General features: G+C 40.2%; 1 long non-coding RNA gene across 3 annotated transcripts in view; it reads left to right on the plus strand.

The window, feature by feature from the left end:
- Positions 1-24,423, plus strand: part of LOC138739870 (uncharacterized) — a 129,771-nt gene extending 105,348 nt beyond the window's left edge. For 2 of the 3 annotated variants that reach the window (XR_011342503.1, XR_011342504.1), the window contains exons 3-4: positions 23,104-23,194; positions 24,217-24,423. This is a non-coding gene — a long non-coding RNA (uncharacterized lncRNA). Of the gene's footprint in view, positions 1-23,103; positions 23,195-24,175 lie in introns of all 3 variants that reach the window. The other variant, XR_011342505.1, reaches the window with a different exon arrangement.
- The last annotated feature ends 2,493 nt before the right edge of the window (positions 24,424-26,916 follow it).

Consider the following 26,916-nt stretch of genomic DNA (forward strand, 5'->3'; position numbering starts at 1 on the left):
AGAAGGATCTGGTGAATACAGATACATAATTCCATCAATGTGGCTTCACAGCTAGACAGGGTTTCAAAGACAGCTTTTGGAATAATGTCTTTCATAAATTAAAGTATTGAGTATAGGATGTTATGGTAAAGTTGTGTAAGACATTGGTGAGGCCAAATTTGGAGCATTATGTGCAGTTTTGGTCACTGAACTACAGGAAAGACGTCAATAAGATAGAAAGACTGCAGAGAAGATTTACTAGGATGTTGCCTGGACTTTAGGAACTGAGTTACAGGGAAAGGTTACACTGGTTAGAACTTTATTCCCTGGAGCATAGAAGAATGAGGGGAGATTTTAAAGAGGAATTTAAAATTATGAAGGGCAGTAAATGTAAATAGGCTTTTTTTTTCACTGAGGGGAGGTGAGATACAAACCAGAGGACATGAGTTAAGGGTGAAAGGGGAAAAGTTTAGGGGGAACACTGGGGAGGGTTGGGGAAATTCCTTCACACAGAAAGTGGTGGAGGTGAGGAATGAGCTGCCAGCTGAAGTGGTGAAGGCTGGCTCAATTTTCAAACAAGAATAATTTGGACAAGTATGTGGATGGGAGGGGTACAGTGGGCTTCTGACTGGGTGTATGTCAGTGGGACTAGCAGTATAATTGATACAGGCTAGAAGGGCTGAAGGGCCTTTTTCTGTGCTGTAATGTCCTATGATTCCATGGTTCTAAAATGGGAGGTGGATTTTCAGTTCTTCCGAAACATGGGAGAGAGCAGATTCTGACCATTTTGTTCATCCGGTGGAGGGCCTGATGGGAAGTTCATACGTCTGCATGAAGCCATGGCTCCCTCTAAAAATAGGCTGAAGAAGACGAGGAAGCTGATGGTTCTGGAGCTCAGGTAACTCCTTGGGTATGTGCATGTTGCTCTACAGGAGGTACCAAGAGCTGACACAAACAGTGAAAGCCAGTGGACGCAGGTTTCAATGCTACTTGCACTTCTAGCTTTAAAAACTGCTTCATTCACCACCATAGCCATTAATCAATCAGGGCTGGAACCTGATTCTTCTCATGCCCCATTATGACCTCCGACAACAAGTCTCAAATGAGACAGAAGCAGCACCCAGAGCCAATGACTCAGTAACGGTAACCACATTATAACCATATAACAATTACAGGACGGAAACAGGCCATCTCGACCCCTCTAGTCTGCACCGATTTAAGTGAACTCCACTAGACCCACCTGCCCGCCATAACCCTCCAACTCCCTCACATCCATGCACTTATCCAACCTCCTCTTAAATGACAAAATTGATCCTGATGCAACCACCTTTTCCACTCAGCCACCACTCTCTGAGTGAAGAAGCTTCCTCTTGTTTTGCCCCAACCCTTAACTTATGACCCCTTGTTCCAATCTATCCTACCCTCAAGGGGAAGAGCCTATTCACATCTACTCTGTCTGTCCCCCTCATAATTTTAAATACCTCTATCAAATCCCTCCTCAACCTTCTATGCTCCAATGAATAAAGACCCTGACTACTCAATCTTTCTTTGTATTCTGGATACTGCAATCCTGGCAACATTTTAGTAAATCATCTCTCCACCCTCTCTACCTTATTAATATCCTTCCTATAATTTGGGAACCAGAACCGCATACAATATTCCAAATTTGGCCTCACCAACAGTCTTCACCTCACCTCCAAGCTCCTATACTCTATGCATACCAAAGGCCTTCTTCACTACCCTATCTACATGAGAATCCACTTTCAAAGAACAATAAACTGTTATTCCAAAATCTCTCTGTCCTTCTACAATCCTCGATGCCCTCCCCTTCACTGCATATCTCCAAGTTTGATTATTCTTCCCAAAATGAAGCACTTTACACTTATCGACATTAAACTGCATTTGCCACCTTTCAGCCCATTCTTCTAAACAGTCCAAATCCTTCTGTAGTCCCTGAAAACCAACTTCACTATCTACAACTCCCCTTATTTATGTATCGTCCGCATATTAACTAAACCAATTTACCACTCCATCATCCAAATCATTAATGTAAATGACAAACAACGTGACCCAACACCAATCCCTGAGGCACACCGCCCATCACCAACCTCCATCCTGACAGACAGTTATCCACCATGACTTTCTGGCATCTGCCTTCTAGACACCGTTAACCCATCTGACTATCTAAACATTAATACCTATTCCTGAACCTTCCTTACCAACTTTACATGTGGAACCTTATCATATCGAAGGCCTTACTGAAATCCATATAGACTACATCTACTACTCTACCCTCATCAACCTTCCAAGTCACCTCCTCAAAAATTTCAACAAGATTTGTCAAACATGACCTTCCCCTCATAAACCCATGTTGGGTGTCTCTGATCAATCCCTGCCTCTCTAAATACTTATACATATTATCTCTAAGAATACTTTCCATTAGTTTACCCACCACCAACGTCAAACTTACTGGCCGATAATTGCTGGGCCTACACCTGGCTCCTTTTTAAACAGAGGAACCATATTTGTGGCACAACAATCCTGCAGCACCATGCCCCCCCCACCCCACCCCCCCCCCAGGTGACTGTTAAAAAATCACTGTCAGAGCCTCTGCTATTTCCTCCCTGACTTTCCTCAAGGTCCTAGGGAAAATCCCATCGGGACCCAAAGACTTGTCCACCTTTATATGCCTCAAAGGTTCCAATACCCCCTCTTTCCTAATCCTTCCATTTTCTATTTTCACCTCTTTTGCTTCTCTTATCCTACACGATTCCATATCCTTTTCCCTAGTGAATACAAAAGAGAAAAATTTATTCAATATCTCCCCCATCTCATTCAGTTCTGCACACAGTCATCCGCTCTGATTCTCTAAGGGACCAATTTTATCCTTCACTCTCCTTTTGCTATTTGCATATTTGTAAAAACCCTTTGGATTTACTTTCACCCTGTTCGCTATAGCCACATCGTACCTTTTTTTCACTTTCCTAATTTCTTTCGTCAGCATCTTTTACAATCCATATATTTTCCAAGCATCTCCTCCATACCTTGCCTCCTGTATTTAACATAGACCTCCCTTTTATCTCGAACCATCTTCCTAATCTCCCTTGAAAACCATGGCTCTACCAAACTTTTGGTCCTGCCTTTTATCCTAACAGGAACATAAAGATTCTGCACCCTCAAAATCTCACCTTTAAATGCCCTCCAATTCTCCTCTACCTCCTACCCATAAAACAAATCAGCCCAAGCCACTTCTTGCAAATCTCTTCTTATCTCATTAAATCAGGCTATCCCACCACTCAAAAATCTTAATCTTTGGACCAGACCTATCCTTTTTTATAATTATATGAAACTAATGGTACCAAGATCACTGCTCCCTAACACACCCCTCAGTCACCTGCTCTATCTCATTCCCCAACAGTAGATCGAACACTGCCCCTTCTCTAGTGGGTACCTCAATGTATTGCTGCAAAAAAAACTATCCTGCACACATTGTACAAATTCTAATAATTCCAACTCCTTCACAGAATGTGCTTCCCAATCTATATTAGGACAATTAAAATCCACCACTAACACAACCCTGTGCTTATTGCACATCTCAGCTATTTCCTTACACATTTGCTCCTCTATTTCTCAATCCCCATTATAGGCCTACAATATACACCTATAATAGTATCTTCTCCTTTTCTATTTTTTAATTCCGCCCACACTGCCTACCTTGACGAACCCTCCAATCTATCATATTTTCCCTGATAAGCAATGCCACACCCCTCCCCCACCTTACCACTCCAATTTCATCACACCTAAAGCAGCTAAATCCCAAAATATTTAGCTGCCAGTCACATCCTTCCTTCAACCACGTCTCACTAATCACCAACACGTTAAGTGTCAATCCACATCTTCAGCTCATCCACCTTCCTTACAATACTCTTAGCATTAAAGTAAATGCATTTCAGAGATTTCCCACATCTTACGTTCTCTCTGCTTGTCCCCATCTTTATGGACAACTCTATTACCATCATCCCCCTTCCATCATTGCATTGATGATTTTCCTTCTCGATCACCTGTCGTTCCACCCCTAAACTTTGTCTACAAGCCTTCTCTTTGCTGTTCTCTATATGGACCACTTCCCCCAACCATACTAGTTTAAAGCCTCCTTAGTAGCCCAGCAAATGCCACTGCCAGGATCCTGGTCCCTCTGGGATTTGAATACAACCCGTTTGGTTGGTACAGGTCCCAGTGATCCAAGAACTCAAATCCCTGCCCCTTACTCCACCCCTTTAGCCACACATTCATCCTCCAAATGATACTATTTTTAGGACCACTTCACTCTTCCTCCCTATGTTGTTGGCACCCGCATGTACAACAACCTCTGACTCATTCCTCTTGTATATGAAATGCCTTTCACTTCGTATACCTATGGCTTGTTTGCAGACAAAGGAGCAGGATCTAAATGAAGGGCAATGAACCCCCTTCCATTAAGGACAAAGGTGGTTCTTAATGAATAAGTTGTAGAATTGACCAATAACGCAAGGCATATTCTAAAATTGGGGAAAAGAGTAGGATAGGAGAAAAGGTTATTTTTCCCTCTCCAGACACACAGCACATGATTTGTGTCCGGTGGCCTGGAAGGGTAATGGAAATAGAATCAATCGGGGCTTTGAACACAAAATTATGGGCAAAAATAATTTCAGGGAATGTAGGACTGTATTGACCATGGACAGTGGTCCTCAACCTTTTTTGTTCCATTTGCATAGCACCTTAAGCAATCCCTGACTAATCATGGAGCATCTATGGTATAAGGATTACTTAAAGTGGAATATGAGTTTAGGGGTGCAGTTTGAAAACCACTGATCTATGGCTGAAGATATTATAGGTGGCTAGAAGGAATTACTAAAGGTGAGTGGAAAGAAAAAGGTTGAGATCCACTGAGCTAAATAAAAGATCTCTTTATGATTTTATGATGTTCACATTTGTTTGGCTGCAATCAACAGTCAGGCTTTCAAGTATATCCTGGTCACCTTTGCCTATGTTGCTAACAGAAGGCGGAACATCCACCTTCAGTCACTTTGAGTTGCAGCTGAAAACCCCAAACAAACTTAAACCTGAATCAATCACAAGGACAAGAATGAATCCCCACTGCGGACCCCCTTGACCTCTGATGATCCTCTCCTCTCCGTATCCTAGGATGCCTTCAAGAGAGGGAATCGAAGGAAAGTATCCAGTCCGGATGGGTTACCCAGCCGGGTATTACAAACCTGTGCTGCCCAACTTACCAAAATATTCACGGATATCTTCAGCATCTCACTCTGGGCAGGAGTGAGATCAAACAGGTGTCAATCGTACCTGTGCCCAAGATGAGTGTGTAAACCTGCCTTAATGACCATCGACCAGTGGCACTCACATCACCAATGATGTCCCAGTAGGGAAATGAGTGGAATTAAGGAAGTGGGGCATATGCTTTATTTAGTTTTGTTTTTAGCTCTTCCTTTTTAATCCTTCCCTTTTGTTATTTAGTCACCATGCTTGTTTTTCTCATAGGCTTTTCCAAGGGGTCGCTGATCCCACCTGCTATTTGTATTTGTATAATTTATATGTCCAAAGTCTCGGTTGTATTGGGGTAGGGGGGTGGAGAGGGGAAAGGGGAGGATAAATACAGACTCTGTGTGTTATATGAGTGTTGAAGGGGATTGTATTGTTTATTTGAGTCTATTAAAATTTTTTAAAATATTCAAAAAAACAGTGAAGTGTTTTGAAAGGCTGGTGTTGAATCACATCAGCTCCTGTCTGACCAGTGACGTGGATCAATTCCAGTTCACCTACCATAGCAACATGTCTACGGCCATCTCATTGACTCTACACAAAGCCTTGGAACACCTGGTAGCAAAGGTGCATTCATCAGGATGTTCTCTATCGATTTCAGTTCAGCATTTAACACCATCATCCCCTCAAAAATGATCAGTGCACTCCAAGACCAGGGAGTTAACACCCCCCTGTGTAATTAGATCCCTAATTTCCTCACCTCCAGACCACAATCTCCATCAGTACTGAAACACCACAGGGCTGCATTCTTAGCACCCTGCTCAACTCGCTACACACCTATGATTGTGTGGCTCGGTATGACAGCGACACCATCTACAAATTCGCTGACTATACCAGAGTAGTGGGTTGTATAAAAAGGGGTGATGAGTCAATATACAGGAGGGAGATTGAAAACTTGGCGGAATGGTGCACCAACAACAACCTCACTCTGATTGTCACCAAAATCAAGGAGCTGACTGCTGACTTCAGGAAGGGAAAAGCAGATGTGTATCATCCAGTGATCATTGGGGGATCACAGGTGGAGAGGGTGAGCACATTTAAATTCTTGGGAGACAGTATCTTGGAGACTCTTTCTGGACCCAACACACTAATGGCATCGTGAAGAAAGCATGTCAGCGCCTCTACTTCCTCAGGAGTTTGCAGAGGCTTGGCATGACATCAGAGACCCTGGCAAATTTCTACAGAGGTGGGGTGGAAAGTGTGCTGACCAGCTGCATCATGGTCTGGTATGGGGAATCCAATACCCCTGAGTGTAAAGCCCTCAAAAAGGTAGTGGACACAGCCCAGAACATCACAGACAAAACCCTCCCCACAGGGAATGCTGCCGTCGGAGAGCAGCAGCAAACATCAAAGATCCACACCACCCAGCACACACTCTGATCTCGCTGCTGCCCTCAGGAAAGAGGTTTAGGTGCCACAAGGCTCGCACCACCAGGTTCAGGAACAACTGCTCCCCTTCCACCATCAGACTGCTCAACAACAAAATCCATCCGAGACTTATTTAAGGACTCTTACTTTGTACATTATTTTCTCTATTGCAGTTTGTTTGCACTTCCTTCTTATTTACATCTCTCTCTCTTGTATACATACCTTTTCTTGAGTACACTTTTGCACGACCGATAAACAGAAATTCTGCTTTGCCCACAGGATAAAAGAATCTCAGGGTTATATGTGATGTACTCTGACAATGAATCTGAATCTGAAATCTAAAATCTGCCAGCTGATGTAAAACTGAAGGAACAGCGCCACCTAGGCAAAGAATGGGAGAACTGAAGTTTGGTCAGATCACAGAAAAATGTCTGGATCTTCAGTTCTATCAGGCTGTGTCATTCATTCTGATACAACTGAATTTTTATTTTAAGAAACATTAAAATTGCCATTTCCAGTTTATTTTGCTTTACTCTAAAATGCCCCTGCACTCTTTAACAGTACTTTCCTCTGTACCCTGCATTTTATCCAAGTAACACTGCAGCCTGCAGTTTTTGAATGATTGTAACACAATACCCAGCAATTTTGCTTTATTATTGCATTACTTGTTGTATTTAAGTGTGAATTGATTTGCCTGAAGGTAACAAAGCTTTTCCCTGTATCCTAGTATTGGAACATTAAGCAATTTAATCGGGCACTTCTGGCCATGAGTCAAACTTGATTCCTTGACATGACCTCCACATCTGGGATGATGTTTTACCCTGTACAATTTTGCCCTGTTTGGAGCACTAATAAGAACCTGAACCCTGGACCTGACCAATTCCTGACGCTGCTGATGTACATTACATTTTCTGGGACAGAACAGTCGAGATTGGTCAATCCTTCATCATCTCATCTATGTGCCCACCTCTCACCATTATTCCTTTCTCTTGCCAGTCCTGCTCTCTAATCTGCTTTCCCAGTTGATTGAATGCCAAGATCTAACACCCTTTCCATCTTGATCTGGCTCACTCTTCTACCAGTCCAGTATCCCAGAACTATACTCTCTCTTAATTCATACTTTGCCTCTCCTAATTCCTACCCTTCACTAGGGCCACTGCACAACTCATCCTGAAGCCGGATTCTGAGCTGAATACTGAGCAGTACTTTTGAGACCAAATTCACTTGTCAAAGAACTGAACTTGGCACAAATGAGTCCTAGTGAAGAAAACAATTTGGATTTACGTGATTTTTTTAGTTAAAATGGTTTTACTGCTGGCTAGAAGTTGTGGTTCATCTTCAGACCCACTGACAATTAATTGGAAAGTTTGAGTGGAAACACTACAATTAGAGTCTTAAGATTCCTGAATGGCCAAAAATATTAATCCTTAGTTAGAGCATTCCGGAAATGCAAAATCTTTGCATAGTGGTTAGTGCAACTCTATTACAGCACCAGAGATCAGGACCAAGGTTCGTATCCCATGCTGCCTGGAAAGAGTTTGTACATTATCCCTGTGTGTTTGCATGGGTTTTCCCTGGGGATTCCAATTTCCTCCCATCGTTCAAAACATACCGAGGGTTGTACGTCAATTGTGTGTAATTGGGCAGCAAGGGCTCTTGGGCCGAAAGTACCTGTTTCCGTGCTTATATCTACCAAAAATTCAATTGTTTTGGAATTAAATTTCATGACTTGTAACCATAGCATGCTTGATGCAGGTGGAGCTATGGTGGAGTTAATCAGCACACTATGTGTTAAGGTTCAATTATACTCTGATAAAAATAGTAGGGTTAGATCCTACAGTTCTGGCCCAGCTCAGAACTTCACCCAGATCAGAGTAAACGACTTAGTCTTACCATGTGTGTTTTCTGCTCTTGGTATTTTCTCTTCAAAGTGTCCAAGAGAACAAGATCATCATATTTAAGTCTGTGGTCAGTCACATGTAGAAAAAAAAAACACTGGCATCCTTCGACTCAAGTCAGCTTCAGACTGGTCGTTGCTTCAGTTCCAGCTGGTTAAGTTCCAATTTTATAGCAAAGCAGACCTCAAAGACAAACATCCAAAATTTATACTTCTGTGTTCTCTGGTGAATCTATTAAAGATTGTTATGGAGCAGCAGGATATTTTTGCAGAACTGAATATATTTAGCCTACAGGACATCTGCTCAAAATACAACAACCAAAGACATAATGATAGGTTAAAACCCAAACACAAAACACTGGAAGAAGTCAACGGGTCAATCTACAGCTGTGGAGAGATGCAAGTCAATGTTTCATATTGGGATTGAAGGGAGAGTTTGCCAGTCCTTGGAGTGCTGAGGTGCGAGGGGGTGGAGGAGGTGGAAGGATGGGATATCAGAGGCAGAATCTATTAGGTGAAACAAAATAGGGGAGAACTTGTTTTCCTGAGAGTTGGAAAAGATTGATGGGCTGAATGATTTCTTTTCATATGCCACAATTTGTAACTTCTGCAGATAATGTAAATTGTGCTTCTTTTTACTCATTTAAAATCTCTTATTTCTAATGAATTTATTATTATCTATGAATGAATAATTTGCAGTGCATTCTAATGAGCAAAAGATGTTCTCAGACTGGAAAAATTGTGATTTGTTGCCAGAATCTTGAGAAATATTACGTTGAAGTATTTCAAATTTTCTCTGACTTTTTAAAGTTAATTTTAAACCAAATCCCTTAACTGCTTTATTTGGTGTTGTTGGAGGGAGTGATGTATGTTAACGACATCTGAGCTGCATATATTAGTTTTATTTCTCTTATGGCTAGCCATGCTCACCTAATCATGCTCAATGGCTACATTATGTCATGTTTAAACTTAGAGAAGTTTAGAGGCTCAGTTTCTGATTTGAATGTAAATTTTCAAACACTGTGGGGACCATTTTTTAGTCACTTTGATTTGTTATGAAGGTAGAAATGTTGACTAATGAGGTAATTTATCACTCTGATAAAAATTTTGTCTTTTTATTTTTGAGCCAAACAGTTTCATTCTTGGTAGTGGGTTTAGATTTTTCTTTTTTAAAATAATAAAATAGTATCAATACAATATAATCTGTTTGATTAAAATATGGGGGGACTTGGATGAAATTATATGATTTAAGAGTGATGTATCTTTTTGACTTTTAACATAAGTACTCTGTATTTTTGGATGTAAAATTTCAATGTTAATAAAAATATTGAAAAAGAAAAGAGAGACCTTTGGAAAATGAAATTTTCATTGTATAAAAGTCTGCACAGAATATTTTCAGAGAAGAAAGAGATGCCACAAATATTTCTATTTTGATGTAGTTGATATGATGGTACAGTTCAGGATTCATCAGGTCATTTTGCTCCTCAGTCCAGTTCTTCCATTTAATAAGAGCTCCAAGTAACCTCTGCTTTGTGATTGCACCTACTGGCAGAAAACCTTTCGCAGTCTTTGCTCATCAAGAACCTACCTCAGAAAAGATACTGGTTCCACCAGACAATGACATATAATCCTCCGGTGCGGGGTGGGGTGGGGGGGGGGGGGGGGCGAAAGAAATGGTCTCAAAGTAGGTAAATCCTTCTTTTAAGTTAATGTACATTCTCCCATAAGATAATGTGTCTCCACATAATCTTTTATTACCTTTTACTTGAAATGCATTGTATATTTTTATTACAATTATATTTCAGTGGGGCGCGTGGCAAGATGGCGTAGAAGAAAGACGTGTGTTCCACCTTTCCCCAGCTGGATTATTAAATACCCAATTTAAAAAATTATAAAAGTGGTTAAAAATAATATTAAAAATGTTTTGAATAATAGTGAAATCTAAAGCTCAACTTCAGAAGAAATTACCATATAAAAGTATAGATGATCTGAGGCCTACTTGCACAGCTGAATCCATGGAGTCATTTTTGGGAATCTCCAAACCTCAGAGGACTCCTGCCCATTCAAGTTTGACCTTGGCGCCGATCCTCCAGTCGCAAGATGGCGCCGGCACTTCGGTGAGTTTGGTTGTAGCCGACCCGCGTGCACTTGAAGCCGTGTGTGCGGGCGGCCTGACTGACAAAGGGACCCGTAAGCCCGCGACATTGCTGGGTGGCTCGGGGATGCACAGTGTAGCATCGGAAGATGCCCCTGCACATCCGGCGGTTCTGCCGGGCATGCGCGGAGCATCCCGGGTCTGGGACCTTTTGGAGAAAGTGTGGGCTGTGGTGGAGCCGGCGTCGGGAGTCCAAACCTGCAGCCATATAGTCAGAGGACCTATGGTGACTGAAGGTGAAGAGGAACTTATATTATTGGAATTTCCCCAGGAGGAGGAGTCTGTTGTTGAAGAAGGTAGACCTCAAAAAGTGGAATCTGGATTGGACTCAGTGTTCACTTTTGTGGAAGGGATTGCTTTCCAAATGGATAATATGTCAAAACAAATAACCCAAGGATTTATGGATGTGAAAACAAAAATGAATATTTTGTGTGAAGAAATGTCAACTATGAAACAAGCAATGACTGTAGTTAAGAGTGACAAAATCTTGTATAAAATCTGTTGATATTGTACAAGATAATTAAAAAAATTGAAACAGCTTTTTTCTGAATGTCAAAATCAAGTGGAACACAATAAAGAAAAAAATGGAAAAAGTGAAAGTTTCTTTTGTAGATTGGGGGATTCAAAGAAGGGATTGATTCTTTGGAAAATCAAAGCCGGAAAAATAATGTGAAAATAGTTGGTCTTCCAGAGGACTTTGAAGGTTCTGATCCAATAAAAACTTTTAAACATTGGATCCCAAAGGTATTGGGTAAATAATTTTTTCCTGAAGGTTTGGAACTGGAGCTTTGAGGAAAAAAAAACACTTCCTGGACAAACACTGAGGGCAGTTTTGATTAGCTGTTTGAAGTATCAAGATAGAGAAATGATTTTACGAATGGCGGTACAGAGAGCTTGCAGAGTCAATCCCCGTTGATGATTCAAAACAATAGAGTGGTTTTTTTATGCCGATTTGAGTCAAAAGGTTATTAGAAGACATTGGGAATTTAATTCAGCTAAAGGTCGAAAGGGCTATAAGTATACTTTATGTTATCCTGCAATTTTGAAGGTTTTTTATGGAAACTTTCAATCTCAATTTTTTGAGAACAATCACGAAGCCTTGGTTTTTGCTAATGCATTGCCAGAATTGTGAAGAAATGGGTGATCTTCACCATCATCTCCTAAGAGGAAGGTAAACAGAAATGGAAATGGAAACGGGAATGGGTTTGGAAAGAATGGTAAGAAAGGAAAGAATGGAAAGAAAGAAGAGCTGACACAAAGTCTTCTTGACATTGAAGATCATTGGGCTTGGAATCATTGGGTTGAATATATTTACTATATTTGATTGTTCTTAATCATAATGAATATGTATCTGCCTGGGGGTGGGTTGGATGACACTGAAGACTTTCACTGTCACCTACCATTAGTGGGTTTACCACACCCAGATTTTTAGGGAGTTACTATCTTTGGGTGGTTTTAATTTTTTTGTTTGTTTGGGTTTATTTTTAATTTTTTTTTATTGAAGGGTGGGTTTTTTGTGTTTTTGAAGAATTATAAAGGGGAGCATTTTTTATAGAGTGTAAATATATTAGTAGTTAGTAAAAATCTCTACTTTGAATTTTGCAACTTTTAAAGTTTAGGGATTAAATAGGGTATTGGCTTATATTAAAAAAAATGAAAATTGATATTGCCTTTTTACAAGAAACACATTTAACCAAAAAGGAACATTTGAAATTGAAAAGAGATTGGGTTGGAACTGTGTTTTTTTTTCTTCTTTAATTCTAAGGCAAGAGGGGTAGCGATTTTGATTCATTAAAAAATATCATTTGAATTGGAATCTTCAGAGGGAAATGTAGGTAGAGTTTTATGGGTGAATTGTAAAATCATCGCTGAATCTTGGACTTTGCTTAATCTTTATGCACCTAATGTAGATGATGAGCGCTTTATTTCAGAAGCTTTTTTTTATTGTTAACTCAAACTAATGAAAATATTTTAGTTGGGGGAGATTTTAATTGTGTTTTGGAACCTTTATTGGATAGAAATCCAAAGAGTATAAAGAAATCAAAGACAGCAATACAGATTAAAGTGTTAATGAAAGATTTAAATCTGGTAGATATTTGGAGAAAGGTTAATCCTACAGAGAAAGATTTTTCTTTTTATTCATCACGACATGATTCATTTTCTAGGATTGATATTTTTGGTATCAGCACACCTACAGGGTAGTGTATTGTGAGCTGAATATAAAAGTAGAGTTCTATCAGACCATTCATTATTATTTTTTTTCTTGTGAAAGTTCAGAAGTGGTACGTCCGTCGTATAGATGGAGGTTTGATGCAATGTTATTGAAAAAACAGAGTTTATTACTTTTGTTAAAGTGCACATCTCTTTATTCTTGACTGAGAATATTAAATCTGTGGATAATAATTTTGTAGTATGGGATGTGTTAACAGCTTATTTGAGGGGACAGGTTATTAGTTATTCTATGAAAGTTAAGAAACAATTTATGGCAGAAAGTTTAATGTTGGAAAATCAGATTGCTGAGTTAGAGAAAGATTTTCAGAAGGATGTGACTGAAGACTAAAAAGCTGCATTAGTGAAATTAAATTATGCTATAATACTTTTAAAACTTATCAGTTTGAGCATTTAATTAATCAAACTAAACAATATTATTATGAGTTGTGAGAAAGAGCACATAAAATAGTTGCTTGGCAATTGAAAGCTGAACATATATTAATGATGTTAAAAAGAATTTGATAATTACCTATAAGCCTCAGGAAATTAATGACCAGTTTTATTCATTCTATCAAAAATTAAATACTTCTGAGGGGAAGCAGGATAATGGTTCTATTGGATCTTATTTATCTAAATTGAGTATTAGGTGAGAAAGATATTCATGAATTGGTACCTTCATTTAAAGATTTTGAAATCAAGGAAACTGTACAGGAAATGCCAAATGGAAAGTTCCCAGGGGACGATGGATTTCCTGTGGAATTTTATAATTTTTTTTTATGATGATTTATCTAGTGTATTTGGAAATGTGTTAAAACAAGTTACTGAAGGACAAAAGCTGCCAGAATCTTGTTCAAGTGCTTTAATAACTGTTATTCCAAAAAAAATGATAGAGATCCATTAAAAGTGTCTTCATATAGACCTATTTCTTTATTAATGTAGATTATAAAATTATAGCCAAGGTACTAGCTAATAGACTTGCTACATACTAACCTAAACTGATACATACTGATCAAATAGGTTTTATTAAGAATAGAAATGCATCTGATAATATTCTTCGATTAATTACTTAGGACAATGTATACCAAAAGCAGCCTAACCATCTGATGGTGGTTGCATTAGATGCAGAAAAGGTTTTTGATAGAGTTGAGTGGGATTCTTTATTTAAGGTGTTAGAAAAGTTTTTAATTCGGCCCTTTTTTATTGGTTGGGTTAAAGTTTTATATACGAACCCAATTGCTAGGGTGGTGACAAATGGTCAGATTTCTTTACCATTTAGGTTGACTCGTTCAACTCAGCAGGGCTGCCCATTGTCACCAGCCTTATTTGCATTGCCTATTGAACCAATAGCTCAGACAATTAGGCAAAATGATGAAATTAGAGAGATGAAGGCTATGAATGAAGAATATAAGATTAATTTATTTGCAGATTTGCATTTATTTGCATTGATATACTTGACGAAACCAGAACGGTCATTGAAGCAGTTACAAGAGAGTTGGTCAAAATTTGGAGAATTGTCAGGATATAATGTTAATTGGGGTAAAAAGTGAAATTTTACCAGTTGGAATAGGAGATTATTCAGAATTTAAAATTATTACAAAATTAAAATGGACAAATAAAATTAAATATTTAAGTGTGTTTGTAGATGTTAATTATCAGTCATTATATCAGTTAAATTATGTGCCTATATTAAAATGGATTAAAGCAGATTTGATTAAGTGGAAAGATCTTCCATTAACTTTGATTGGAAGGGTCAGTTGTATTAAAATGAATATTTTTACCTGAATTCAATATTTATTTCAGTCAATACCTCATTTACTTTCAGAAGGGTTTTTTACAGGATTTAAATAAGGTAGTGCAGGAGTTTTTATGGAAAGGTAAATTAGCTTGAGTGGCATTATATAAACTTACATGGAAATATGAGTTAGGTGGACTTCAGTTACCACATTTTCAAAATTATTATGAAGTGGGCCAGTTGAAGTTTATTAGCAGGATGATGGATTTAGATTATCCTCCTAGCTGGGCTAAGATGGAAATGGCATGTATTTCTGAGGTTAAGGTACATTAATTTATATTTTGTTGGAACTTGAATTTGTTACAGGAATATAATATGCAAGTATTGAAACATTTGTTAAAGATCTAGATTTAAAAAAATAGGGTTTTGGGATCAAAAGATAAATTATCAATTTTAACTCCATCAGCTTATTGCTTTTTCAAATTTTAATAATTATTTAAAGAGTTGGAATTTTAAGGGTATAAAAACAATACAGGATTCTTTTGAAGAGGGTCAATTTCTTTCTTTTAATCAATTGAGAGAGAGATTTGATATATCTGTAAATTCTTTGTTTGTATATTACCAACTTAAAGCCTTAGTAAAGGATAATTATGGTAGAGAGATGAATTTACCTACTTTGTCAAGATTTGCGTCTTTGATTTCCTCTGTACCAAAGAAGGGTTATATTTCGGTTATGTCCAATTTGTTACAACATAATATGGATAAACCGGATTGAGAAAAATCTAAACTTAAATGGAAGAGTGATTTAGTGTTTATTTTTCCTGAAGATGATCGGACGGATATGTGTCAGGACAATGTAATCAAATTGACAAATGTAAGATATGAAATGGTTAATTATAAATTTTTACATCAATTGTATTTGACTCCAGAGAAACTAAAAAAATATGGGTTTAGTAATTCAGATTTATGTTTTAGATGTGATTTATGTATTGGGACTTTTTTACATGCTGTTTGGACTTGTGTTTAGTTCAACCATTTTGGCAAGGAATTAAAGTAGTTTTGGAAAAATTGTATAACTTTACATTACCATTTGACCCAATGATTTTTTTGTTTGGTAATTTGATTTTATTGAGGGCATTAGATTCGGATAAAATTCAAATTGCTTTTGTACGTTTGGTGTTATCAGTAGCGCGTAAATGTGTTGCGAGTACTTGGAAAGACAATATAGAGATTAATATACTACATTGGCACAATGAATTGAAAGCTTGTATGGTTATGGAAAAAAATTACTTATAATTTACCTGATAATTATTCCCTTTTTGTTAGCAAATTGTCTCCATATTTGAAATATATGGATTTAGATAAACTTTGAATTGTTCTCAACATTTATAATCTTTTTTTATATATAATTTGTGGGTTTGGGGTTTATCTTTGTAAAATGTTTGATGATTATTGGATTGTTTTTTTTATCTTTAAATAAAATTGGAAAAAAAAAGAATTATATTTCAGTTACCAATAAATTGGATCTCTGTGTTGCTATATATTTAAGTGCTTGGATTTTCTCCAGTTCCAGAACACAACCAGTATTTATAAAACATTGACAATAATTGGAAACACATTTTCAATTTTAAAAATATTATTCCAAAATATGATCCTAACCCTACATTAAGGAATCCATGGGATGGATAAAGGAAGGAGTCCTTTTGTATGGTGGAGGATGCAGATGGCTTCGATAAATGTTGACCTCGCATGTTTTTTGAACATACTTAAACCAAGCATCACTTACTTTCTATTTGATCTATCATTCTGTGATGCCCAAAGCTGTTTAAGGTAAATCTGAATGCAGCATTTTTATTTCAATTAATTTACATTCTTTGTGAGACTGTTCATCAGGTTTAAAAAACTTAAGTGATTTGTTAGTGTAAGAGTTGGATAATGAATGGGGAGCTGGAGAGAAAACTGTTGTCATTTGGTATCAAATTCTATTGCCTTCTGGAGTTAATAGTTCATAAAAAACTGGTGACAACAGAGTTACTATAATTGAACCTAAAGACATTAGATTAACCATATAACAATTCTTCTTTTCTTTGGCTTGGCTTCGCGGATGAAGATTTATGGAGGGGTATGTCCATGTCTGCTGCAGGCTCATTGGTGACTGACAAGTCCGATGCGGGACAGGCAGGCACGGTTGTAGCGGTTGCAAGGGAAAATTGGTTGGTTGGGGTTGAGTGTTGGGGTTTTCCTCCTTTGACTTTTGTCAGTGAGGTGGGCTCTGCAGTCTTCTTCAAAGGAGGTTGCTGCCCGCCGAACTGTGAGGCGCCAAGATGCACGGTTGGAGGCGATATCAGCCCACTGGCGGTGGTCAATGTGGCAGGCACCACGAGATTTCTTTAAGTAGTCCTTGTACCTCTTCTTTGGTGTACCTCTGTCTCGGTGGCCAGTGGAGAGCTCGCCATATAACACAATCTTGGGAAGGCGATGGTCCTCCATTCTGGAGATGTGACCTACCCAGCGCAGTTGGGTCTTCAGCAGCATGGATTCGATGCTTGCGGACTCTGCCAGCTCGAGTACTTCGATGTTGGTGATGAAGTCATTCCAATGAATGTTGAGGATGGAGCAGAGACAGCGCTGATGGAAGCGTTCTAGGAGCCGTAGGTGATGCCGGTAGAGGACCCATGATTCGGAGCCGAACTGGAGCGTGGGTATAATAATTCTTCTTTGGCTTGGCTTCGCGGACGAAGATTTATGGAGGGGTAATGTCCACGTCAACTGCAGGCTCGTTTGTGGCTGACAAGTCAGATGCTGGACAGGCAGACACGGTTGCAGCGGTTGCAAGGGAAAATTGGTTGGTTGGGGTTGGGAGTTGGGTTTTCCTCCTTTGTCTTTTGACAATGAGGTGAGCTCTGCGGTCTTCTTCAAAGGAGGTTGCTGCCCGCCGAACTGTGATGCGCCAAGATGCACGGTTTGAGGCGATATCAGCCCACTGGCGATGGTCAATGTGGCAGGCACCAAGAGCTTTCTTTAGGCAGTCCTTAACAATTACAGTATGGAAATAGGCCCTCCCGGCCCCTCTAGTCTGCTCCGATTTAAGTGAACTCCTTTAGTCCCACCTACCTGCACCCTGCCATCCCCTCCCATCCATGCACTCATCCAACCTCCTCTTAAATGATTAAGCAAAAGTTAAAAAAAAACAGGCACCTTTGTCGATTTGTTTATTTACTCAAAGCTTCCTGTTGTGCTACATGTGTCTTTATAGACAACAAATGAGACCACAGTGAAGACACAGGTGCTGGAATCTAGAGCAAAGAAATTCTGGAGGATCTCAGTGGAAAGACGACTCTCCAGTTTTCATCCAAAGAGATTGCTCAGCCTGCAGAGTTACTTCAGCATTTTGCTTTTTATGTGACCAGGATGAAATTTGCTGTGAATCACACTTGGACAGTTATTGAATTATCTCTGACAAACACTACATATTCATTTATGGCTGTCTAACAAAAGTTGAAGCATGTTTGTAGAATTATGTATCAAAAGCCTTATCAGAGAATTGGCCTGGGGAAAGAAAAATAAACTTCCTGGCAATATCAACTGAACACAGCATTATTAAAATCTTAGTGAAAGAAAAGCAAAACAAAGGGGGGGTGGGTGGAACTCAATGGAGAAAGTTTCCTTCACCTCTCCAAACACCATCCATCCCCTTGTTCTGTGCACTTGATGAATTTAGTATTAAAGGAAATAATACACACAAACTCCACAAATCTTAATTACAGTCCGTGCTGTTAAGAAGTGTTAGTGCAACAGCTGATGATGTAAAGGATAAACTCGAGACAGCATTCACAGGTCAATGATCTGTTTTGTCTGCCAGCATCAACAAATCTGTAGCTTCGACAACTTCGAACTTAAAGAGAAATCAGCCCTATTGGATTGGAAACATGCACAGATACACTCTTCCCTCATTCACCTTCTCCACCCCCACCCCCCACCCAACCCCCAGCCATCTGCACTAATGCAAGTTATCTTCATATTTTGAACTACATTGATGTAGCTAGAATTTGGCATTTCCAAGACGCTGAACATTTTATTGCAAACCACAAAATGAAAAAAAATATTAATAGCATGCCAAACCTTGGCCAAACAGTAGGTAGCAGCACTAATCCACATAATGGGAAAGATTTATTTACTCTGTGGCGAAACATGCTTTCACCCAACCAAGATATAATGTGCACGCTGGGAAAATCAGAAACATATGCTCCACCAAATGCAGTAAACTGGAGTGACACAATCAATCCAATCTGTGATAATATGATATCCAGTTTCAATGAGTGTCTTTAATTTGAATATTGAACAGTGAGTTATTTGAGAATCAGATTTCTTCATCAGTAAAGAGTCATTCAAAGCTCAAAGTTCAGATTTATGTGACATCACCTACAGCCCTGAGCTTCCCTTTCCTATGAGCCAGACACGATTTTTACTTATTTAATTTCTACATATCGGCAGTTGAAAAAAAACTGGACTCAAGAAATATAAATGATAAAAGAAATGTAAACAAACTGATTATGCAATACAGGAAAAGATCAATGATAAATAATGGGCAAAGTAAGAGTCCTTAAATGAGTCTAATGGTGGAGGGATAGCCACTGTTCCTGAATGTGATGGTATTGATCTTGTGACCCCAATACCTCTGTCCTGATGTCAACAGCAAGAACAAAGCATGTCCTGGGTAGTGTGGATCCTTGATTTTTAAAATTAAATCAAATTTTAAATTTAGACATACGGCGGAGCAACAGGCCATTTTGGCTCACGAGTCCATGCTGCCCAATTTACACCCAATTAACCTACATCCGGTACATCCGGTACCGCACGGATGGCAGTCTCTTCAATCTGAGGCGCCTGCAAGCTCACACCAAGACACAAGAGAAACTTGTCCGTGAACTACTCTTTGCAGATGATGCCGCTTTAGTTGCCCATTCAGAGCCAGCTCTTCAGCGCTTGACGTCCTGCTTTGCGGAAACTGCCAAAATGTTTGGCCTGGAAGTCAGCCTGAAGAAAACTGAGGTCCTCCATCAGCCAGCTCCCCACCATGACTACCAGCCCCCCCACATCTCCATCGGGCACACAAAACTCAAAACGGTCAACCAGTTTACCTATCTCGGCTGCACCATTTCATCAGATGCAAGGATCGACAATGAGATAGACAACAGACTCGCCAAGGCAAATAGCGCCTTTGGAAGACTACACAAAAGAGTCTGGAAAAACAACCAACTGAAAAACCTCACAAAGATAAGCGTATACAGAGCCGTTGTCATACCCACACTCCTGTTCGGCTCCGAATCATGGGTCCTCTACCGGCACCACCTACGGCTCCTAGAACGCTTCCACCAGCGTTGTCTCCGCTCCATCCTCAACATCCATTGGAGCGCTCACACCCCTAACGTCGAGGTACTCGAGATGGCAGAGGTCGACAGCATCGAGTCCACGCTGCTGAAGATCCAGCTGCGCTGGATGGGTCACGTCCCCAGAATGGAGGACCATCGCCTTCCCAAGATCGTATTATATGGCGAGCTCTCCACTGGCCACCGTGACAGAGGTGCACCAAAGAAAAGGTACAAGGACTGCCTAAAGAAATCTCTTGGTGCCTGCCACATTGACCACCGCCAGTGGGCTGATAACGCCTCAAACCGTGCATCTTGGCGCCTCACAGTTTGGCGGGCAGCAGCCTCCTTTGAAGAAGACCGCAGAGCCCACCTCACTGACAAAAGGCAAAGGAGGAAAAACCCAACACCCAACCCCAACCAACCAATTTTCCCTTGCAACCGCTGCAATCGTGTCTGCCTGTCCCGCATCGGACTGGTCAGCCACAAACGAGCCTGCAGCTGACGTGGACTTTTTACCCCCTCCATAAATCTTCGTCCGCGAAGCCAAGCCAAAGAAGAACCTACACCACCGGTTCATTTTGAGTGGCCCTGTGATGATTGCTGCTGCTTTTCTGAAGTATAGGTGGTCTCAATAGCAAGCTGTGATGCAACCAGTCAGCTACATATCTGTAGAAGTGAGCCAATGTTTCCCATGTCATATCAAACCTCTTGAGGAATTAGAGTTGCTGATGTGCTTTCTTCACAATGACTTTCGTAAGTTGGGTCCAAGAAGGATCCTCCACGATAGATAATTGCCAGGAATTTAAATTTGCTCACCCTCTCCACCCCCGATCCCCCAATGATCACTGGATCTTACACCTCTGTTTTTCCCTTCCAAAGATCCAAACTGAGCTCCTTGGTTTTGGTGACATTGAGTGTTGTTGGTACACCATTCAGCCAAGTTTTCATTCTCCTTCCTCTATGCTGACTTATTGCCCCTTTTTTTATATAACATACTACAGTGGTATTATCAGAAAATTTATTGATGGCCGCAAAGTCATGGGTGCATAGCAAGAAGAGCAGGGGTCTAAGAACGCAGCCCTGTGGTGCTCCAGTACTGATGAAGCTTGTGGACGATATGTTCTTACTAATCTTCACTGATTGCGGTCTTGAATTCTTGGAAATTGATGATCATTTTTGAGGGGATAATGAGAGTGAATGCTGATCTGTAGTCGATAATGAACATCCTGATACACATACATCTTTGCTGCTCAGGTGTTCCAGGGGTATGTGTAGAATCAGCACGATGATATGAGAGAGAGAGAGAGAGAGAGAGAGAGAGAGAGAGAGAGAGAGAGAGAGAGAGAGAGAGAGAGACTAAACTGATTCAAGCCCCTCCCTACATCCTCCATCCACCACCCACCCCCCACCTCCCTCCTGACAACAACAAGCTAAATGTGCTGCAGAGTATTGTCACCTCAATATTGTTCCCTAACTGGGAGCCAATGTCATTCAGCGGACACAGGATAAAGGATGAATGGAAATTTAGAGGTTAATTCAGGTCGCATGGCTTTGAATGATTTTGTTTACAGCATAGGGAACAGGAAAAATATTTTTATTTTTTATGAACCTTATATAGAATGCTGGCATTTATTGCTCATCTGTAAGTGTCCTGAACAAAAATAAACTTTTATACATCAATTATATTTAATTTAACTCCTGAGAAATTAATGAGATATAATTTACTTTCTACGGATTTATGTTTTAGACGTGAAAAGGTGTGGTGAAAGTTTTTTGGATGCGGTTTAAGGAACTTTTACGAATTAAAAGTTAAATTCCCAATATTTTTGCTAAGTAATATTAAAAAAGATCTGTTTGGAATTAAGATTAAATAAATTTCAAATAGCATTTTTGAGATTAGCATTAGCAGTTGTGAGAAAGTGCATTGCGATGACTTGGAAAAACTACATAGAGTTGAATTTACTTCGATGGCAAACAGAATTGAGATCTTGTGTACCATTGGAAAAATTAACATATCATTTACAAGATCGTTATTTTTTCTTTCGGGAAGTTTGGAGCCCTTATTTGGACTATATGGGTTTAAAACTTTGATTACTTCTGCCTTGGTGGGGGAAATGCCTCAATCCACGATATTTATTTATGTCATTATAGTTTAAATCTCCTTTCTCCTTTTTTCTTTTTAGAAATGGGTAGTCAGGGGGAGCTTAGAGGTGATTTTAGATAAGGGGTATACAAAAGGAGAGGGTTTTTTGAGTAAGGGGGGGTTAGAGGGATTTTTCTGTGATATGCCATGTTTTCTTATTAATATTGTACATTTTGTGTTTATTATTGCATCATGATTCTTAAATTTTAAATAAAAATTTCAAAAACAAAAGAATAAACATTGCTGGGTCTGATGGGTCTAAAGGGCAGATCCTTGAGGATGACAAACATTGTTCTCTAAAGGAGATTTAAGACCACAAGACACAGGAGCAAAAATAGGTCATTCAGCCCATCAAGTCTGCCCCACCATTTAATCACTTTCCTACTGAGCCCTACTGCCCGGCCTTTTGATGACCTGGTTAATCAAGAGCATGTCAATTTCTGCCTTAAATGCACCCAATGACTTTGGCTCCATGACTGTCTGTGGCAACAAATGCCACAATTTTATTGTCCTCCAGCTGGAGAAATTCCTCTATATCTCTGTTCTAAATGGATGCCCTTCAATCCTGAGGATGTGCCCTCTTGTTCTAGACTCTCCCACCGTGATGAACAAGCTTTCTTCATCTAGTCTGTCCACGCCTTTCCACATTTGGATATTTGAATATTTCAATGAGATTTTCCCACCCCCCACCCTCCACCCCGCCCCTCATTCTTCTAAATTCCAATGAGTATAGGCCAAAAGCTCCTCATATGAGCATCCTGGAATCATCTCAGTGGATATCCTCTGAACTATTGAAAGCCCAGTAGCTTTTGTTTCATTACCAGGATGAATTCATGTTAAGCTTTAGTTACTTGAATTTAAATTCTATAGTTGGGGTAGTGGAATTCAAAGTTGTAATTCAAATCTCCATACAATCTGCTCCTCCAGGTATTTAGTCACTGATATGAAGCCAAAAACACTGGAAATAACCATAGACCATGCAACATTTGTGGAAAGAGAAACAGAGTTTACATTTCAGGTAAGTGACCTTTCATCGAAACTTAACTAAACCAGTACACGTACAAACCATCAGGATGTGAAGCAAAGAGAAAAAAATTACACCTCCACTTTCATGATCTGCATCCCAGATCACATTCATTTTCCGATGATAACAACAAATAAATGAGATCAAGGTAATTAAGTGCTTAAAACCTCACTATGCCAGGAGGTACTGATGCTGTTAAATATTAGCTTTGCTTATAATATTCCATTGTTTTGTCTAGAAGTTAAATGATGAAAATGCAAACTGAAAATCTTATCATCGCTCAGAAAGTTTTGAACTAGGTCTTTAAAATTCCCTGGTTACCATAGAAAGAAATGTAGAGCACTACAGCACAGAAAATAGGCCTTTCAGCCCCTCTAGTCTGTGCTGAAACATCATACTGCTAGTCCCACTGACCTGTACCCATTCCACAACCTCTCCCATCCATGTATCTATCCAATTTATTTTTAAAGCGCAAGATCGAGCCTGCATTCACCACGTCAGATGGCAGCCCATTCTGCATTCCCACCACTCTCTGAGTGAAAAACTTCCCCCTAACGTTCCCCATAAACCTTTCCCCCTTCAGCTTAAAACTATGACCTTTTGTATTTATCTCCCCTAATCTAAGTGGAAAATGTCTATTCACATCCACTCTGTCTATACCGCTCATAATCTTGTAAACCTCTATCAAATTTCCCCTCATTCTTCTTTGTTCCAAGGAATAAAGTCCTAACCTATTTAATCGTTCCCTGTAACTCAACTCCTGAAGACCCAGCAACATCCTTGTAAATCTTCTTTGCATTCTTTCTATCCTTCCTGTAGTTAGACACCCAGAACAGCACACAATATTCCAAATTTGGTCTCACCAATGCCTTAAACAACTTCAGCATAACATCCCAACTCCTATACACAATGTCCGTTCCAAATCTTTGACTGCCCTCTTCAGCATAACACTCTTCCTTTTGTACTGTGATCTAGATTTTCCTATTGAGTAAGTGGATAAATTTAACATCTTGTAGCGGGCCCAGCGACCGTGCGGTTAGATGGTCCAACGCAAGATGGCATGGGCCCCCTTCCCTTCTGAGAAGAAGCCAGCAGTTGGCGACACGCATGGCCCGGGAGATGGCGCCGCCTCCAAGCCAGGTGCTGCTGGACGGGGAGTAGCACCGTGACGTGTTGACGTCTCTACCTGAGGCCAGCGTGCCCCTCATGGGAAGTGGGCAGTGCTCCTAGAGCAGCCCACAGAATTCAAAATAAAGTTCTGTTGCTGGCTCACCCTTGTGCTGTGTGGATGTCTCTCATTTAGGTAGCGCTGCCGTCAGCAGACGCGACAATCTGGCCATGCGGTAGAATAGAACAGGGTAAAGTGCAAATGTATAACATGATTATGAATGAGCTGCTCAGTTCTGCATTCATAATCGCCCCTATTCCTGCAAATTGTTAAGGCCAAATTAAGTTTCACATCAGCAGGAAAACTGCCCTTTGTTATTTTATGATCGCAGCTTCCAATGCAACCACAAGCACCATTTTGATCAAATTGAAGCTATCCTTAATTTTGCTGGGGAAATCAGTTCTCAAAAGGCACATCCCCCAGAAGTCATAATTGAAACTATTAAAAAATGAAATTACTAAATCCCATGGCCTCTCCTCATTCCCACTTGTCGACATTATTCTGAGTAGGACATTAGATCATCTTCGCCAATGCCAAGTCAATGAACATATAATTGCCAACAACTGTTTTGCTGGTAGTTCCATCCAAAAAAAAAGTACCCCATTAATCAGCAGTCAACCTCTGCTGCATCTGGACGCATGGCGTACTCCAAACAGAACACCAAATAAAAGGCACATAATTATGTTCAAGCCCAGATTAAAGTGAATATTTTACAGCCACTTACTTTGAATCCAAAAGATTGCCGTAATTACAACCAGACATCACCATCCAAAACAGTTGCTATGCTGATCATTAAACTCTACGAAGCATTGAAACAAAAGAAAAGCTATTGTGAAGTTCCTGATGGAAGGTAATATTTTATGCCTACAAGAGGGGGGCACGGTTGGTATAGCGGTTAATGCAACGCTACTACATCTCCAGCAATCGGTCCCAGGGTTCAAAGCCATGCTGTCTATAAGAAGTTTGTATGTTCTCCCCAAGTCTGCGTGAGTTTCCTCCAGGTGCCCTGGTTTCCTCCCACCATTCAAAACGTACCGGGCGATTTAGGTCAATTGGGTGCAATTGGGCGGCATGGGCTCGTGGGCCGAATGTTACCATGCCGTATGTAAAAAAAATGTGAAGATGACTCAATACTGAAAGCTGGGGTAAAACACAGGATTCTGTTGCCACCATGGTAAGGTGAAAATAAAACACACAAATGCTGGAGAAACTCAGCAGGACAAACAGTGCCTTTATGTAGCAAAGATGAAGATACATCACCACTGTTTCGGGGTGGAGCTTCCCCCTCTCCAATTATCATCTCCCATCCTCACCACCCCCCCTTCCCCCTTTTGTTCGGACATCTTTCATGTTCCCCCACACCTTGATGAAGGGCTCCAGCCTGAAACATTGGTGATGTATCTTCACCTTTGCTACATAAAGGCACTGTTTGAGTAAGTGGATAAATGGACATGCACACAAAAGGTAAGTGACCGAAAATAATGTCATTCAAAGCATAGAATAAAATCTTCACTCAATACACGTTAGTTTGTGCTGAAGTGTTTTGGCTGGCAAACAACACAAAATTTGTGGGTAGCCTATAATTTGATGTTCTGTCCACTCTTCCAACATTATATTATTTTTAATCACACTAACTTATTAGAATTTTGAAAGCCAAGGTGAAATTAATAAAATAAATACCTTGGGGGCTCTTCCTCCCCAGATGCCAGTGGCCAGACTGCTCCCTCTAAGCATGTATTCAGCAGCATAGAGCCTTTCTTTGTTTATTCAAAACACGAATTCTCCCCTTAAAAAACATCCTGCCCCAACCTCTATCAATAAAAATTCTGATCCTTGGTGTGCCTTGGAAGAACAGGGTGTGCGCTGACAGGTCATCACGGAATGAGCAAGGTTCTCGCTTTCCCAGTTGAAATAAATAAACAGGAGCTGGAGACTGCTGGAGATAAAGTTGTGAATTTTGCAACTGGCAATGCGTGTAATGTCGGCTGGTGATGAATTCCGCCAGTCTGGATATCTTTCGCTGATGATTTAGTCTCTGGGTGCAGGTGAAGGGCTGTGCGCTGTGAGCCTGGTTTGTTTCATGTGTTGATTGCAGGGTTGTTTGGCTCTGCAATAAAAGGCTGTGGCCGTGAGGCTGAAATGGTCGCTATTTGGGCACTGCAGGGAACACTGCCTTCTCTAACAGACAGGGTCCGGGGCAGCTGTGATGACCGCAGCTGGCTTCCAGTGGTATGTATCATTGGACTGAGGGCCGATCAAGGCTTGGCAATCCTGGGGCACAACAAAAAAGGTTAATAGGAGTGTGAAGGGGCAGGGATGCTCATTACATTGAACCCTATTTTAACCCCTGGCTTCTGTTGGTTCCTCCCTATCCCCCAAGGCTCTGGGGAAATCTGTAACAGGTTTCTGCATTGTTCCGGACTTCAGCATTTCTCTTTGTCTTCAAAGAGGCAACTTGAGATCACCCCCCAACCCCTCCCCTCACCCCCAACTCCAGGTCATTTGTAATTATTGCAAACATTCGACTGGTTTCCCAGTGGGGGGGGGG

The sequence above is a fragment of the Narcine bancroftii genome, chromosome 7 (assembly GCF_036971445.1).
Source record: "Narcine bancroftii isolate sNarBan1 chromosome 7, sNarBan1.hap1, whole genome shotgun sequence".
NCBI lineage: Eukaryota > Metazoa > Chordata > Chondrichthyes > Torpediniformes > Narcinidae > Narcine > Narcine bancroftii.